Source organism: Lissotriton helveticus, chromosome 1_1 (genome assembly GCF_964261635.1).
Source record: "Lissotriton helveticus chromosome 1_1, aLisHel1.1, whole genome shotgun sequence".
Taxonomy (NCBI): Eukaryota; Metazoa; Chordata; class Amphibia; order Caudata; family Salamandridae; genus Lissotriton; species Lissotriton helveticus.
The window spans coordinates 1,993,525,016-1,993,537,675 of NC_136057.1; positions in this window are offsets into that span (position 1 = coordinate 1,993,525,016).

The window sequence follows — 12,660 nt, forward strand, 5'->3', positions numbered from 1 at the left end:
CACTGAAAGTAAAGATCATACAGGGTCACTATTCCATACATGAGTGAGATTCTCCAAGGTAAACACCAAATCTTTTAAACAAATACCAGAATACCTTTGCCTAATAACGGGCCACAATTTGAGATAAACAAATAGTAGTGACAAATATATGGTACACTCACTCAATTCCAGAGATCATCCAAATTCATAAGTATGTCAAGTTCAAACGTCCAGTCCTTACAAAGGTTGTGTTCAGAATATCAAGGAACAGAATAATTTTAAACTTCACGAGTAAGTTCTTGTCCTGGGAACCAAACATAAACATATCCGTTGTCAGTAATTGCCCCTCAACCGAAAAAAAGGGGGGTTTTAGTCCAATAATGATAAAGTTAACCGGTTAAACCCTAAAAATAGTATTCTCTGTCTCCAGAGTCGGAGATTAAGCTAATATCGGTAAAAAGGTCTCACAACTATTTATTTGCAATACAAATAACGAAATACCCAGAACAGATAAAGTTGCTTCGTTCAATTATCGAAATACCCCGAAGAAAACAGCCTAAGATGTACCGGCACCCACCAGAACAGACATAACATGTCCATTTACAGATAATGAGTTAAGATGTCCTACGCATTATTCTGAACAACATACCTCCAAGTACAGAGACAAACGGAAGAAATTCCGATATCCAGCGGCGTGCAGCAACAGCGCCATGTTGCTTGGCTCCCTATCAGTAGATTGTACGAGAAGGGTAATTGAAGTAGGACTACCGTGAGTGTAGTGAGTGAAGCCGCCATCTTATAATGGTCAAAAAGGTCCGTAAAGGCACCCAAATGAACCTCATAATGTAAAACGCCGCCGCATATTATTACAAGAGATACCCCATTTAAAGTACACGGCGATATATATCAAACCCGAAATTAGTCCATATTTATGCCGCCCAAAGGTTTATAAAAATAAAGGGCCATTACAAAGTCAAGGATAAATAGTGCTATCTGGCAACCGTAGACAAATGGGTGCCGATATATAAAAGGTGACCTTTGTTAAAAAGTCCTCTACCAAGTTCCCACACAATTTTCTCACTGACTTCAAAAGTGGATGGACAACCAGGGGGGTCAATAGAAGAATCACCAGCAGTGTACACCCTGAAATTATAGACATATCCTGTACTACTCTCAGACAGTAAAAAATATCTTAATTCCATAACGTGCCCTCTTGCTAGGAATTAGGGGCCATATGTATCATCAACCTGATTTACGATTCTCAAATAGCGATTTTTTTAGAAATCGCTATTTGAGAATCGCAAATAGGGATGTATGTACAAAATCGCAATTTTTTAGCGATTTCTTAGTATTTCTTAATTGCGATTAGCAAATTGCGAATGGCAATTAAGGAATACTTTCCTATTCATTTGAATGGGCCAGGAGGCCCATAGGAATGAATGGGAAGTTATTCTCAATTTGCGATTCGCAATTTGAGAATCGCTAATTGAGAATAATTTCAAGGGTGCAGGGGTGTCCAAAGGACACCCTGTTGCACCCCTGAAATCAGCATGGGTGCACATGTGGTACAGATACATGCCCTAAGGGCATGTATGTGCCTCACATTGCACTTTGAAAAATGCAAAAAAGTGCATTTTTCAAGGAATTTGCAAATTACCACCAACTTGAAGTTGGTGATAATTTGCGATTCCTTAAGGCCAATTTGCATTTTTTTTTATGCGTCATACATTGCATTTAAGGAATCGCAAAATTTGTGATTCCTTAAATGCATTCGCAAAATAAGGAATCACAAATGGTACGATTCCTTATTTTGCACGCAGATTTCTTTAATACATACCATTTTGCACTAATGCATTCGCAAATGCCGTTTGCGAACGCATTAGTGCTTGATACATATGGCCCATACTGCCTAAAAACCAAACACCCCTTGAACAGGACCAAAGAATCATCCACAGCTATTTCCTTCCTTGGAATATAGATCTCTGAAAAGCAAAATACAGAATGATTAAGGACAGGCTGAATCTTAAGGAGACGGTCACAATCAGGGTGATCCCATGGCAATGCTGAAGCATTATCAACAAAATGCAGCATCTGAAGAAGAAGCAAATACTGATCATGGCTCATGGTTGCAGGAAATATAGCAGTTGTCATCAAGGGACTAGTAGACACATATGAAGATAGTGAAGGCTTCCTTATCAATCCCGTCAACAAAGTTAAACCCCAGAACTCCTTCACCTCGTCCAGATATTTGGATGTTCACCAGCTAGCTCTAGAATGGGGCTTAAGTCTGGCACTGTTGTCCCAGCATACAAATTAGTCTGGTGGAATATCTTATCCAAAAATACATCGTCCATAAACAACTGAAAGAATTTTATAGGCAAAATGTTTTCAGTTTTTACCCTACACCCTGTGACACGACTAAAGACATGCAACACAAGCTGCACCATGTTTGAAGCAACCCAGAGTTCAGCACTCCCAATGTGCAGCCTGGCATCCCCAGGCTGCATTTTAGATTCCTTTTGTTGCACTATTGGCATATCAGTCTCCTCCTCAAAAAGAGGCACTTCCTCTGCACCGACAGTGACTTCATCATCAGATGATTCCTCGTGGACAGATAATTCACCACCAGAATACTGGCATTCCTCCTCTTCCCCAGATACAGTCAGTCTCAGAACCATGGTCTGAGGAAGATTCAAAAAGCAAACCAATAAACTTCTGAGTCGTCAACACGCGGTTAGCCATAATCCTTGCTAATAAAAGTAGCACAACAAATAAGTAAACAATAACCAACAATTTGTAAAATTAGTAATAAACAAACTGTGACTGTATAGTAATCTGGTACGATAAGTCAATCAATATAAAGCACACAAAGACCTATATGCTCTAAAACGAAACCACTCACTCGCCAGAAACATCTAGACTGAGGATCACCTGCACATACTCTGCACAGACACAGAAAACACCAATGATATCCCACTGGAAGGGAAAAACAAAAGAAAATTGTACACAAGATAAGACAATACACATTTTGCACAAATCCAAATAAAATTTGACATACAATAAAACGAAATATGCTGCAGTTATTACGGCCTTTTAAAAAATAATATATTCATGCAGGGCAATGATAATCAGTACAAAAAATGTTTTCTTACCAAACACATGCAAATAAACAAACTGCAGATCTACCAGTGCCAAAACTGCAAGCAAGAGTTACTACCAAGGAGATAAAAAGCTTTGCATTAGAAAACAAGCATTTGCAATGCAATAAGTCTCACATTTATGAGAGTTTGAGCTATTGGCATTGAAAATTACAATGCCTTTTATGTGTTGGTTTTTAAAACATAAATAAAAAGCATTGTCATTTATAATGCCAATAGCATAAAAACTCTCGCAAATGGGAGACCTATTGAATTGCAAATGCTAATTTTTTGGGGGGCATACAAACAGTGTGACATTTACAGTGCGGCCCGGCAACGATCACATGCATTTTACCATAACAGTCCTTATCTTAATAGACTTCAGTGCTTGCGATTTTATCTTTTTTTCCTAGCGCACATTGTTAAAATAATTTTATGGAGCTTGATTTGTAGCTCATTTTATATTTGCCTGCACTTAAATGTATTAACTAGAAAATGAAAGCTGCTTCTGAGTGTCATCCTTTCAGTCTTCTCCTGTCGATAAAACAAATGCCTTTCTTTTGGGTACCGTCCTCAGTAATCATTTGAGTGCAAAGCAATTCATTTTTTTGGGGTGTACTTATAACAATTTTATATATTTATTGTTTATGGCGGGGTCCTTGCAGACTTTTTGGAATGGCTGTACAAAATTGCATGTTTTCATTCAGGACCAGCCGTGTGGACAATGCTATTTAATGACGTATTGTTTAGATAGTCAGCCAAGACAATTAGCAGCTAATGTAATGAACTTTCTTAACTCATCCCCAGGGTTTGTAAATGTTGTCTGGATTGCCCTGGGGCCCTTCATGAACTTCTCTTCATCTTCAACTCTGTGGCTTTTTTTACATAACGCGGTCACATTTGGTCAGCATTAGCGCCACCTCAGAGGTGCGGTGCTGGGAGGGGACAGTGTCTGGGGAAGCAGTATTGTGAGGCTCCGGCACGTCTGTGTGTGTGCATGGCGCTTTACCTGGAGAAACAGCCTGGGCTAGGACCGGCTGTCAAACTCAGGCAGGGCTTTAGGGGCTGCCCTGCCCCTCTCCTGCCTCAGCGGGTGCCAGCTGAATCACTCTAAAATGAGGTTCTGGTAGCTGTCCCCCCATCTCTTACCTCAAGCAGAAGGAAGAGACGCCTTTGAAATGAAAGAGGGGTGGAGGAAGTCGACCGACCTATGTCTTACCTCAACAAATTGTGCAAGCTGCGGCCCCTATTGTTAATGCGGAAGACAGCACTGCTGAAATAAACACCTAATATTTTCGGCGGGAAATGAAAACATAATATTATTTCAATGACTGAAAAAATACATTAAAAACAGCGCTTTGGGCCACGGTGCTTTTAAATAAAAATGATATGTTGTGTGCAGTCAAGATCGAGTTAGGTGAGCTGCACTGGTTAAAAAAACAAGAGACGGTTCGCTTCCCACTCCCTGTATTGTATAAACGCAAACTAACACTACTTCTACAGGTATGCTACAGCGCCCAGAGCACATCACTTTACAGCAATTAGCTCACAGTTTAATCCCCAATTCTTCAGACCAGTAAGGGTGAGTAGTTCACTTCCCACTCCCTCTCTAACGCTTCTAACACTACTTACACAGTTATACTACAGCGGCCAGTAGGGTACACCGCCCAGAGCCCATCATGTTACAGCAATCAGCTCGGTTTGATCCCCGAGTCTTCACACCGGTAGGCGTGAGTACTTCGCTTCCCACTTATGGTATAGTATAAACGCATGGTAGGAGTCAGTAGTTCACTTCCCACTCCCTGTATGATATAGACGCCTACTAACACTACTTGCACATGTATGCTACAAAGACCAGAACACATGACTTTACAACAATGAGCTCCCGGTTTAGGCTCTCGGTTTCATACCCGAGTGTAGCAGCATCTCATCTCAGCACCATGTCACTCTGAGCAACATCGCACTTTCAGACAGGTAGGAGTGACTACCTCGCTTTGCACTCCCCCACAGAGGTTACGGTTCATGCTCGTAACGCCTCAGCCAATCAGATGGCAGAATTCCCAAATATCGATATCTGTAAATTTCGATATTTCACCAAAACGTCTGAACTGATTTACACCAAATAAACAAAAGCATGCTTTCTAGACCAATACCCTTCTCCCTGCCAAATGTGGGGTAATTCTGTTCACCCTTTCGACCTGTAGCCTTGTCTAAAGTTTCCTATGAAAATTAACATGGAGAAAACATATTTTGGTAACCCCCTTTTTTTCTTAGGAGCCGATATGAACAAAGAATTAGTTTGGAAAATTTCATTACGATTCATCAAACGACGCCAAAGTTATAAGCAAAACAAAAAATGATCTTCCTATAGAAACTTGGTCCTAACTATAAATACCTATATATATATATATATATATATATATATATATATATATATATATATATATATATATGTATATATATATATATATATATATATATACATATATACACACACACATATATTCCCATCAAATCGGGTCATTTGGAAACCGAGCCTGTCGTCAGTTGGTGCATGTCGCCGATCATGCCCAGAATCTGCAAATTCCATATATTCCAAATCCTTCAAGTAATGCACACTCGGAGTCTTAGGTATACTTAGCCACTGTATTTAATAAATGCTCGTTACGCATTTTGTCAAAAAGGCTTGTTCACACGGACAGTTTCAACATTCATGTGCAGTTAAATAAAGTTAATTGATATTCATGGGAATCGACAGAGGACTCTACTCGCAAAAGCGTACCAGACATCTTGTAAGGTGCAATACAAAGCATTAGTTTAGCAGGCAATGCAGCAGAATTACATTATTTTGTAAAATAACATTACATTTTCCTTCATTTCTTTAGACTATTGTTCTCTTTGATTTTGAAACACCCAAGTGCAGACTTGATAATACGGCTGCTATTTAATTTATCTCATCTACTTAGTGTCATTTATGAGATTTTTACACATCCACTTCTTATCTGGTGGTGAAACATTGTTAGCGGTATCCTAATGCCAGTTTCTCACTAGATGCCTGACACCAGGGTCTACCCTGTTTTTTACTTCGGAGTAAGTTTGCATCCTATGTGTTTTAACAGTAAAATCGCACTAGTGGCATATTTAATCAGCGGCGCTACGTATTCAACAATACAGTCACGCTAGTTTTGTGTATAATATTTTACTCATCTAGAGTCTATTTAGTATTTCTAGTAGTGCAATCACGCTAGTGGCTTATTGTTAAAATACGGAGTAGTGTAGCCGCTCCATTTCGGTGACAAAGTGTCATTCCAGACTACTTACTGCAACTGTAAAAGATAATGTTGAAGTCTGGTCATACGGATCCCTGGAGCCTATGGTATGGTACTTGTAGTCTATTGTCCATAGCGCATCTTGCTGCTAGCCTATCTTGATTATTTCTCCATATATTGTCATATTCATATTCACGGTCTAGTGTCCTCCACATTTGTATCCTATCTGGAAAATACCTTATATCTATCCATGCCTGGTTACGCCTATTTGTATCATCCCTATGTACATTCCAGAAAATACGTTCTGTGATAAATCACAATACACATAATTAGTGAAATAAGAAAAACAAAGAGGAAAACTAGATAACACAAATTAGTCCATCATTCATATTAAACATGTCATATGGATTATTAAAAAGTCTCTTATCTGTACTCAGTGAAGACCCATGCCCGGGGAAGAAAAGGGTAGGCGACCCGTGAAGTGACCATACACCAGGTGGGCCCCTTCCTTTCCTCCTGTGAATGAGATATACAGAAAAGAGATAATTTCAATTTTTTTAATATAAAAACAATACTAGAATCAAATATCAATACACTGTAATTCAACAAGATTGCATGGTTACTCCTTATTACACGCTACATGCCCATACTGCAGAGATTGCTACTCCACATGAAGGTGAGATGCCAGCTCCTCATCGAGATTATGTCCCCCAGGGAATATATTTTCCAACTTAAGTATCCATTTTGATTCCTTTTTCCTCAGGGACACCTCTTGATTACCACATCTTAGGCTCAGGGTTACTTGTTCAATTGCAAAGAATTGAAGTAAGGAATTATTGGACTGATGGAATTCCAGAAAATTTCTGGCAATGGGGTACTGTATGTTTACATTCGTTATGGCTCTCAAATGCTCCATAATTCTTTTTTTCACCATACATGTTGTACTCCCCACATATCTGAGTTGGCAGGGGCATTCAAGTAAATATACAATAAAATGACTGCTGCAGGTAAGAAATTGATTAATTTTCCATTTCTTTGTTCTACCTGGAATGTTAAATTCCTTTAAAGAGTGACTGAATTCACATGCCCTAGAATGCCCGCAGGGAAAGAAACCTTTTAGTTCTCCTCCCGAAGCTCCACAAACACCCCACTATTCCACCAGGGAGGACTATTGTGTCCTCATTGGGTAACGTGAATGAAAACATATCCAAGTATGTGGATTATTTTCTCTATCTAAAATAAGTGGTACTAACGGTGTACTGACCGGTAATCTCAACAAAGCTCAGCAAAATTTGTTTTCATCAGTTTCAAAGGTTTGTTTGCACATGGGTCCCCATAGTTCAGCTCCATATAATGCAGCTGCTAGCGCTTTAAACTTAAAAATCTCCAAAGCTGGCGAGACTGCTTTGTTTAGACTATTTCCATGTCTTTTCGTAATGGGTAACAAGTTTTGCGTGAACATTACTTTGCTCTTTTCTATCCGGGTTTTCCATAATAAGTTAGAATCCAAGGAAACACCCAGATAGCTAAAATTTTGTACGTGATCAATTTTATAACCATTTAGAGTCAAATTATCCTTGAAATTTTTATGGGGGTTTATAGCCATGTATTTTGTTTTCTTAGCGTCGATCTCAAGGCCCTTTTTGCTGCAATATGTCTCAAATGTGTTTAGTAGGTTCTGTAGGCCCCTAGGTGTTTGAGATATAAGTATAGTGTCGTCAACGAAAAGGAGGGCTGGGACCCTTTCGCCCCCCAGTTTTGGAGAATCATTATTACAATCCTCCATACTAGAAGGAATGTCGTTGACGAACAGGGAGAACAATGTGGGGGCCAACACACATCCTTGGCGGACCCCCTCTTTATCGGTATTTGTCTAGTCAACTCCCCTCCTGGGCCCCACCTTCCCTTTGCATAGTTGTTTTCGTGCATCTTTATGAGCTGCTCTAAAAGGTTGGCTGGTAGCCCTAGATGTCTATGGGTCTCCCATAACAATTTACGGGAATTAGATCAAACGCAGCCTGAAGGTCTACGAAGACTACATACAATTGACCTTTCTCAAAGTAACATATTTCCAGCACAGGCATCAAAACCTTAGGACCTGATCAATAGTACTTATTTTGGCTCTAAACCCTGCTTGAAACTTTATTTTTTTTTTGCAGAGTTTTATATAGCGCGAACTAGACCCGAACCAAATCAGGTATCAGAGAGCTTTACATAGCACCAGTTACGTTACATGAGGACGGACACAATAATTTTTTTACATTTTTTTTAGGCATGGGTAGATTAAGTGATTTGCCCAGAATCACAGGAGTTTTTTTGGCATCGTTACCGAGACTCGAACCCAGATCCCCAGGTCCGAGGTCGAGCGCCCTAGCCGTTAGGCCAACTCCTCTCCTCTTTGTGAGCACCGCTTTTTCCTCCATCCAAGTATTTATGCGATTTAAAATATGCCTTGCATAAATCTTTTGTAAGATATCAATTAAACTAATAGGGCGATAGTTTGCAGGATCATTCCTATCGCCCTTTTTAAAAATTGTAATGATTTCCGCTCCACTCCATGTCTCCGGGAGATCTGTGCCTGCCGCTACAGCATTGCATAAGCAATTAATATAGGGGCCCCAGATACTAGTCTTGTGTTTGCATAAATCACCTGGCCAACTCCTCTCCTCTTACTCCACTTACTACAGTTTTATATTCCACAACAGCAATTTGTAATGTACCTGACCAAGGGACGCCAGCACCTGCAGTACAGACAGGAGGCCAGCCTTGGGTGCAAACAACCGCAGTGGTGAGCACAAGGAGTTAAGGAATAGGGGGAGTGATTGTTCAAGGTGGAAATCCCTTTTATGGTACAGTTTGATGGGACACACCAGGGAATCCCTATTTTTCGGTGGTAACTAGGACTCTTGCCACAGAGGAAGAACCAATGGTAGAAATTATCATAGTGGGAAGGAGATATGCTTTCTTGGTTGATGCAGGGGCAGCAAAATCTTGCCTCTGAGAAGGAAATGTTCCATTGCCCTCTGCCACCATGGATACGCAGGGCTTCTCTGGTGAAGTACAGTGCATTCCGTACACAACATATGTGCCCATAGAGGTCGCAAGAGTGCGAACACAGGAGTGCCTCCTTTTCTCTCAAATCTCACCAACAGAATTTATTAGGAAGGGATATTCTGTCTAAATTAAACATGACAATAAGGTTTTCCTCTGATGGGCCCGTGACGTGAAATACCAGGTCAAGCGATATGTGGGATACATCTGCTAAAAATACCAGAGACAAATGTGGTTGGAAGGACAGAACCAGTGCATTATACATTACTAGTAAATGCAGTACTTAAGGTTCTGAAGACTGAGGAAATACTTTTAGGGTAATGGATAGAATTATCACCTAGACTAATTTTCTGGAGGCAAGTTAGTGGTGATGAGCTGGGACAGGTAAATACCCTTTACCTTCAGTTTTGAAGGGGGTAATGAGTGTTGTTGGTATCAATTCTAAGTGTCCTTAGGCTCAATCCTTGCTTGTATAGTCAAAGTCAGAAATCCTTATTTTGTAGAAAAGTTGCTCTTTATTTGTTTAGATAAAAACATGCACAGCCGACACGTGTTTCGCCCCTATGGCGATCTGCGCCAGGGCTTTTTCAAGGCTATTTACATTATTTTTTGTTCTTTACAATTCTTCATCGTTTGTGCAAAGATTTCCGAAATAGAATCCGGTTTTTCAATTTGTAAGGGTAAAATCCCTGGAGTACTGCGTCGACAGTCTGCTCGGTAATCCTTCCGCTATCGCTATATTACCGAGCAGACTGTCGACGCAGTACTCCAGGGATTTTACCCTTACAAATTGAAAAACCGGATTCTATTTCGGAAATCTTTGCACAAACGATGAAGAATTGTAAAGAACAAAAAATATTGTAAATAGCCTTGAAAAAGCCCTGGCGCAAATCGCCATAGGGGCGAAACACGTGTCGGCTGTGCATGTTTTTATCTAAACAAATAAAGAGCAACTTTTCTACAAAATAAGGATTTCTGACTTTGACTATACAAGCAAGGATTGAGCCTAAGGACACTTAGAATTGATACCAAACACACTCATTACCCCCTTCAAAACTTTATTGTTCAAAAACTCAAGAGGTCCAGAGTTTTTTAGAGTGTGTTGCCATTACAGAAACTGTGTGAAAACTGATATGGACTTGGATTCTCCTGTGGACCACTCCCTCCCTGTAGAAAACCCTTTACCTTCAGTGCATGGAAATGTTATGTTATGTTAAATTACTTATAAAGCGCAGCGAATACCCGAGGGTGTCTTGGCGCTGAAGCAGGAGGTGTGAGAGGGGTGACGGTGAAATCATTGATTAAAAAGCCAGTTTTTCAGAAGTATCCTAAATTGAGACAACGAGGGAGCTGATCTGAGATAGAGTGGGAGGAGATTCCAGGCTGTCGGTGCTCTAACCAAAGCTGTTGCCACCCCATTTAGATTTTTTGAATCTTTAAGCAGTTAATGATGGAGGGTTTTGAAAGGTCCTGATTTTTCTTATGCCTGGTCTGAGACCACAGGACATTTCTGACTCAGAACTCTTTTTAGACAATCCCACTAGGACTGAGATAGTTTACACACACACCGCACCCTTGTTAGTGCGTATTACCTTGCACAGACCACATTACCATTTGTGCCATTCCCCTCCCATGATATTGAAGTGCTTTCAGCGTTCCCGCCTTGTCTCTGGAAAGGAGCTCCAGATGAGGTAGGACTGATACTATCTGCAGAAAAATGTAATATGAAATTGAATCCAGGTACACCATTGCCCCGTGTAAAACAGTATCCACTGTCCAAAGTAGCAAAATAAATACTGAAGGATCAGGGAGTCCTGTATTCCTATACATCACCATGTAACACCACAATTTATCCTGTGAAAAAAGCTGCAGGTAATACTTGAAGGATGGTACAGGATTTCCGCCCCTTAATGCTACAGTATTAGCAGAGTACCCCATAGTGCCAGACTCATCTGTGATATTGACTAAGATACCAAGTGACAGTAAATGGTTTTCTGTGGTGGATCTAAAGAATGCTTTTTTTTAGCATACCTTTACATCCTGACAGGCACAATTTGACTCCGTTCAGTTTTAATGGAGAACAACTGGTTTACTCTAGACTTCCACAAGGCTATTGTGAGGCTCCATCTGTGTTCAATAGTGTTGAGAGACGATTTGCTAAATTTCCAGTTAGACAGTAAAGTCTTGCAATATGTAGATGATTTACTAATATGTAGTAAAACTGAATATGAATGTGTTTTGGACACTGTCAATCTCTTAAAGTTACTTACTACTAAGGGATAAAAAAGTGGACAGGAAAAATTACAGTTTGTGCAACAGGAAGTGCTGTATTTGGTCCAATTGTTGTCTGCAGACGGCAAAAAAAAGCAGGTTCTAGAATACAAAGTATACGTGATCAACCTCAGCCCAAGACAGTAAAAGACATGCAAAACTTTCTAGGTCTTTGCAATTTTGTTTTTCAGTGGGTATTTGATTATGCTACCATCATACAACCACTATTTTATGCAATGAAGCAAGCTGAAACTGACAAAATCAGACACAGCCATGGCACGTGCAGGTAAAAGAGGTGGGCGGTAGGGCCAGGTGGGGTGAGGATATCAACGGTTGACCACGAGGGAAAATAAAACACATAATTAATTTTCCCTCTTCATCGTATGTCTGAAATCCCCCACCTGGTCCTACCGCCGCACCGCTCTTACCTGCATGGGCCACGGCTGCACAGACATACAGTGGATTGAAGACAGTGTAAGTGCATTTCAGACATTGAAAGAAGTAAATGCTTCTGCCCCAGTGCTAGCAAATCCAGACTATATAAGGAGATTGTTTCTGTTCTCCGCTGCCACAGAGAATTCATTGATATCAGTCCTTACTCAAAAATACCCGATGGGTCACAAGTCTGTCGCCTATTTTGGTGGCCTATTAGTACTATTTTTATTTTGTTTGAATATATTTTATTGAGAATATAACATTGAAATATCACATATAGCAACCATTCAAGAAGGACAACAGAAAATATTCTCAAGTAAGGCATTGCATTATGCGTATACAACATTGATACTATACAGTGCAATAATCTCATGCCCCGGGTATCAGTGCTGGAATGAAGGGGTCGCAATAATCATATAGTGATTTCTCATTTTTGCAAAGTGCTCATGTTTGTCATGTCAATTGAGTGGTATGTCAGTTTCAGCGAGGTTGATGCCTCCGCCATATCCGATTCATTA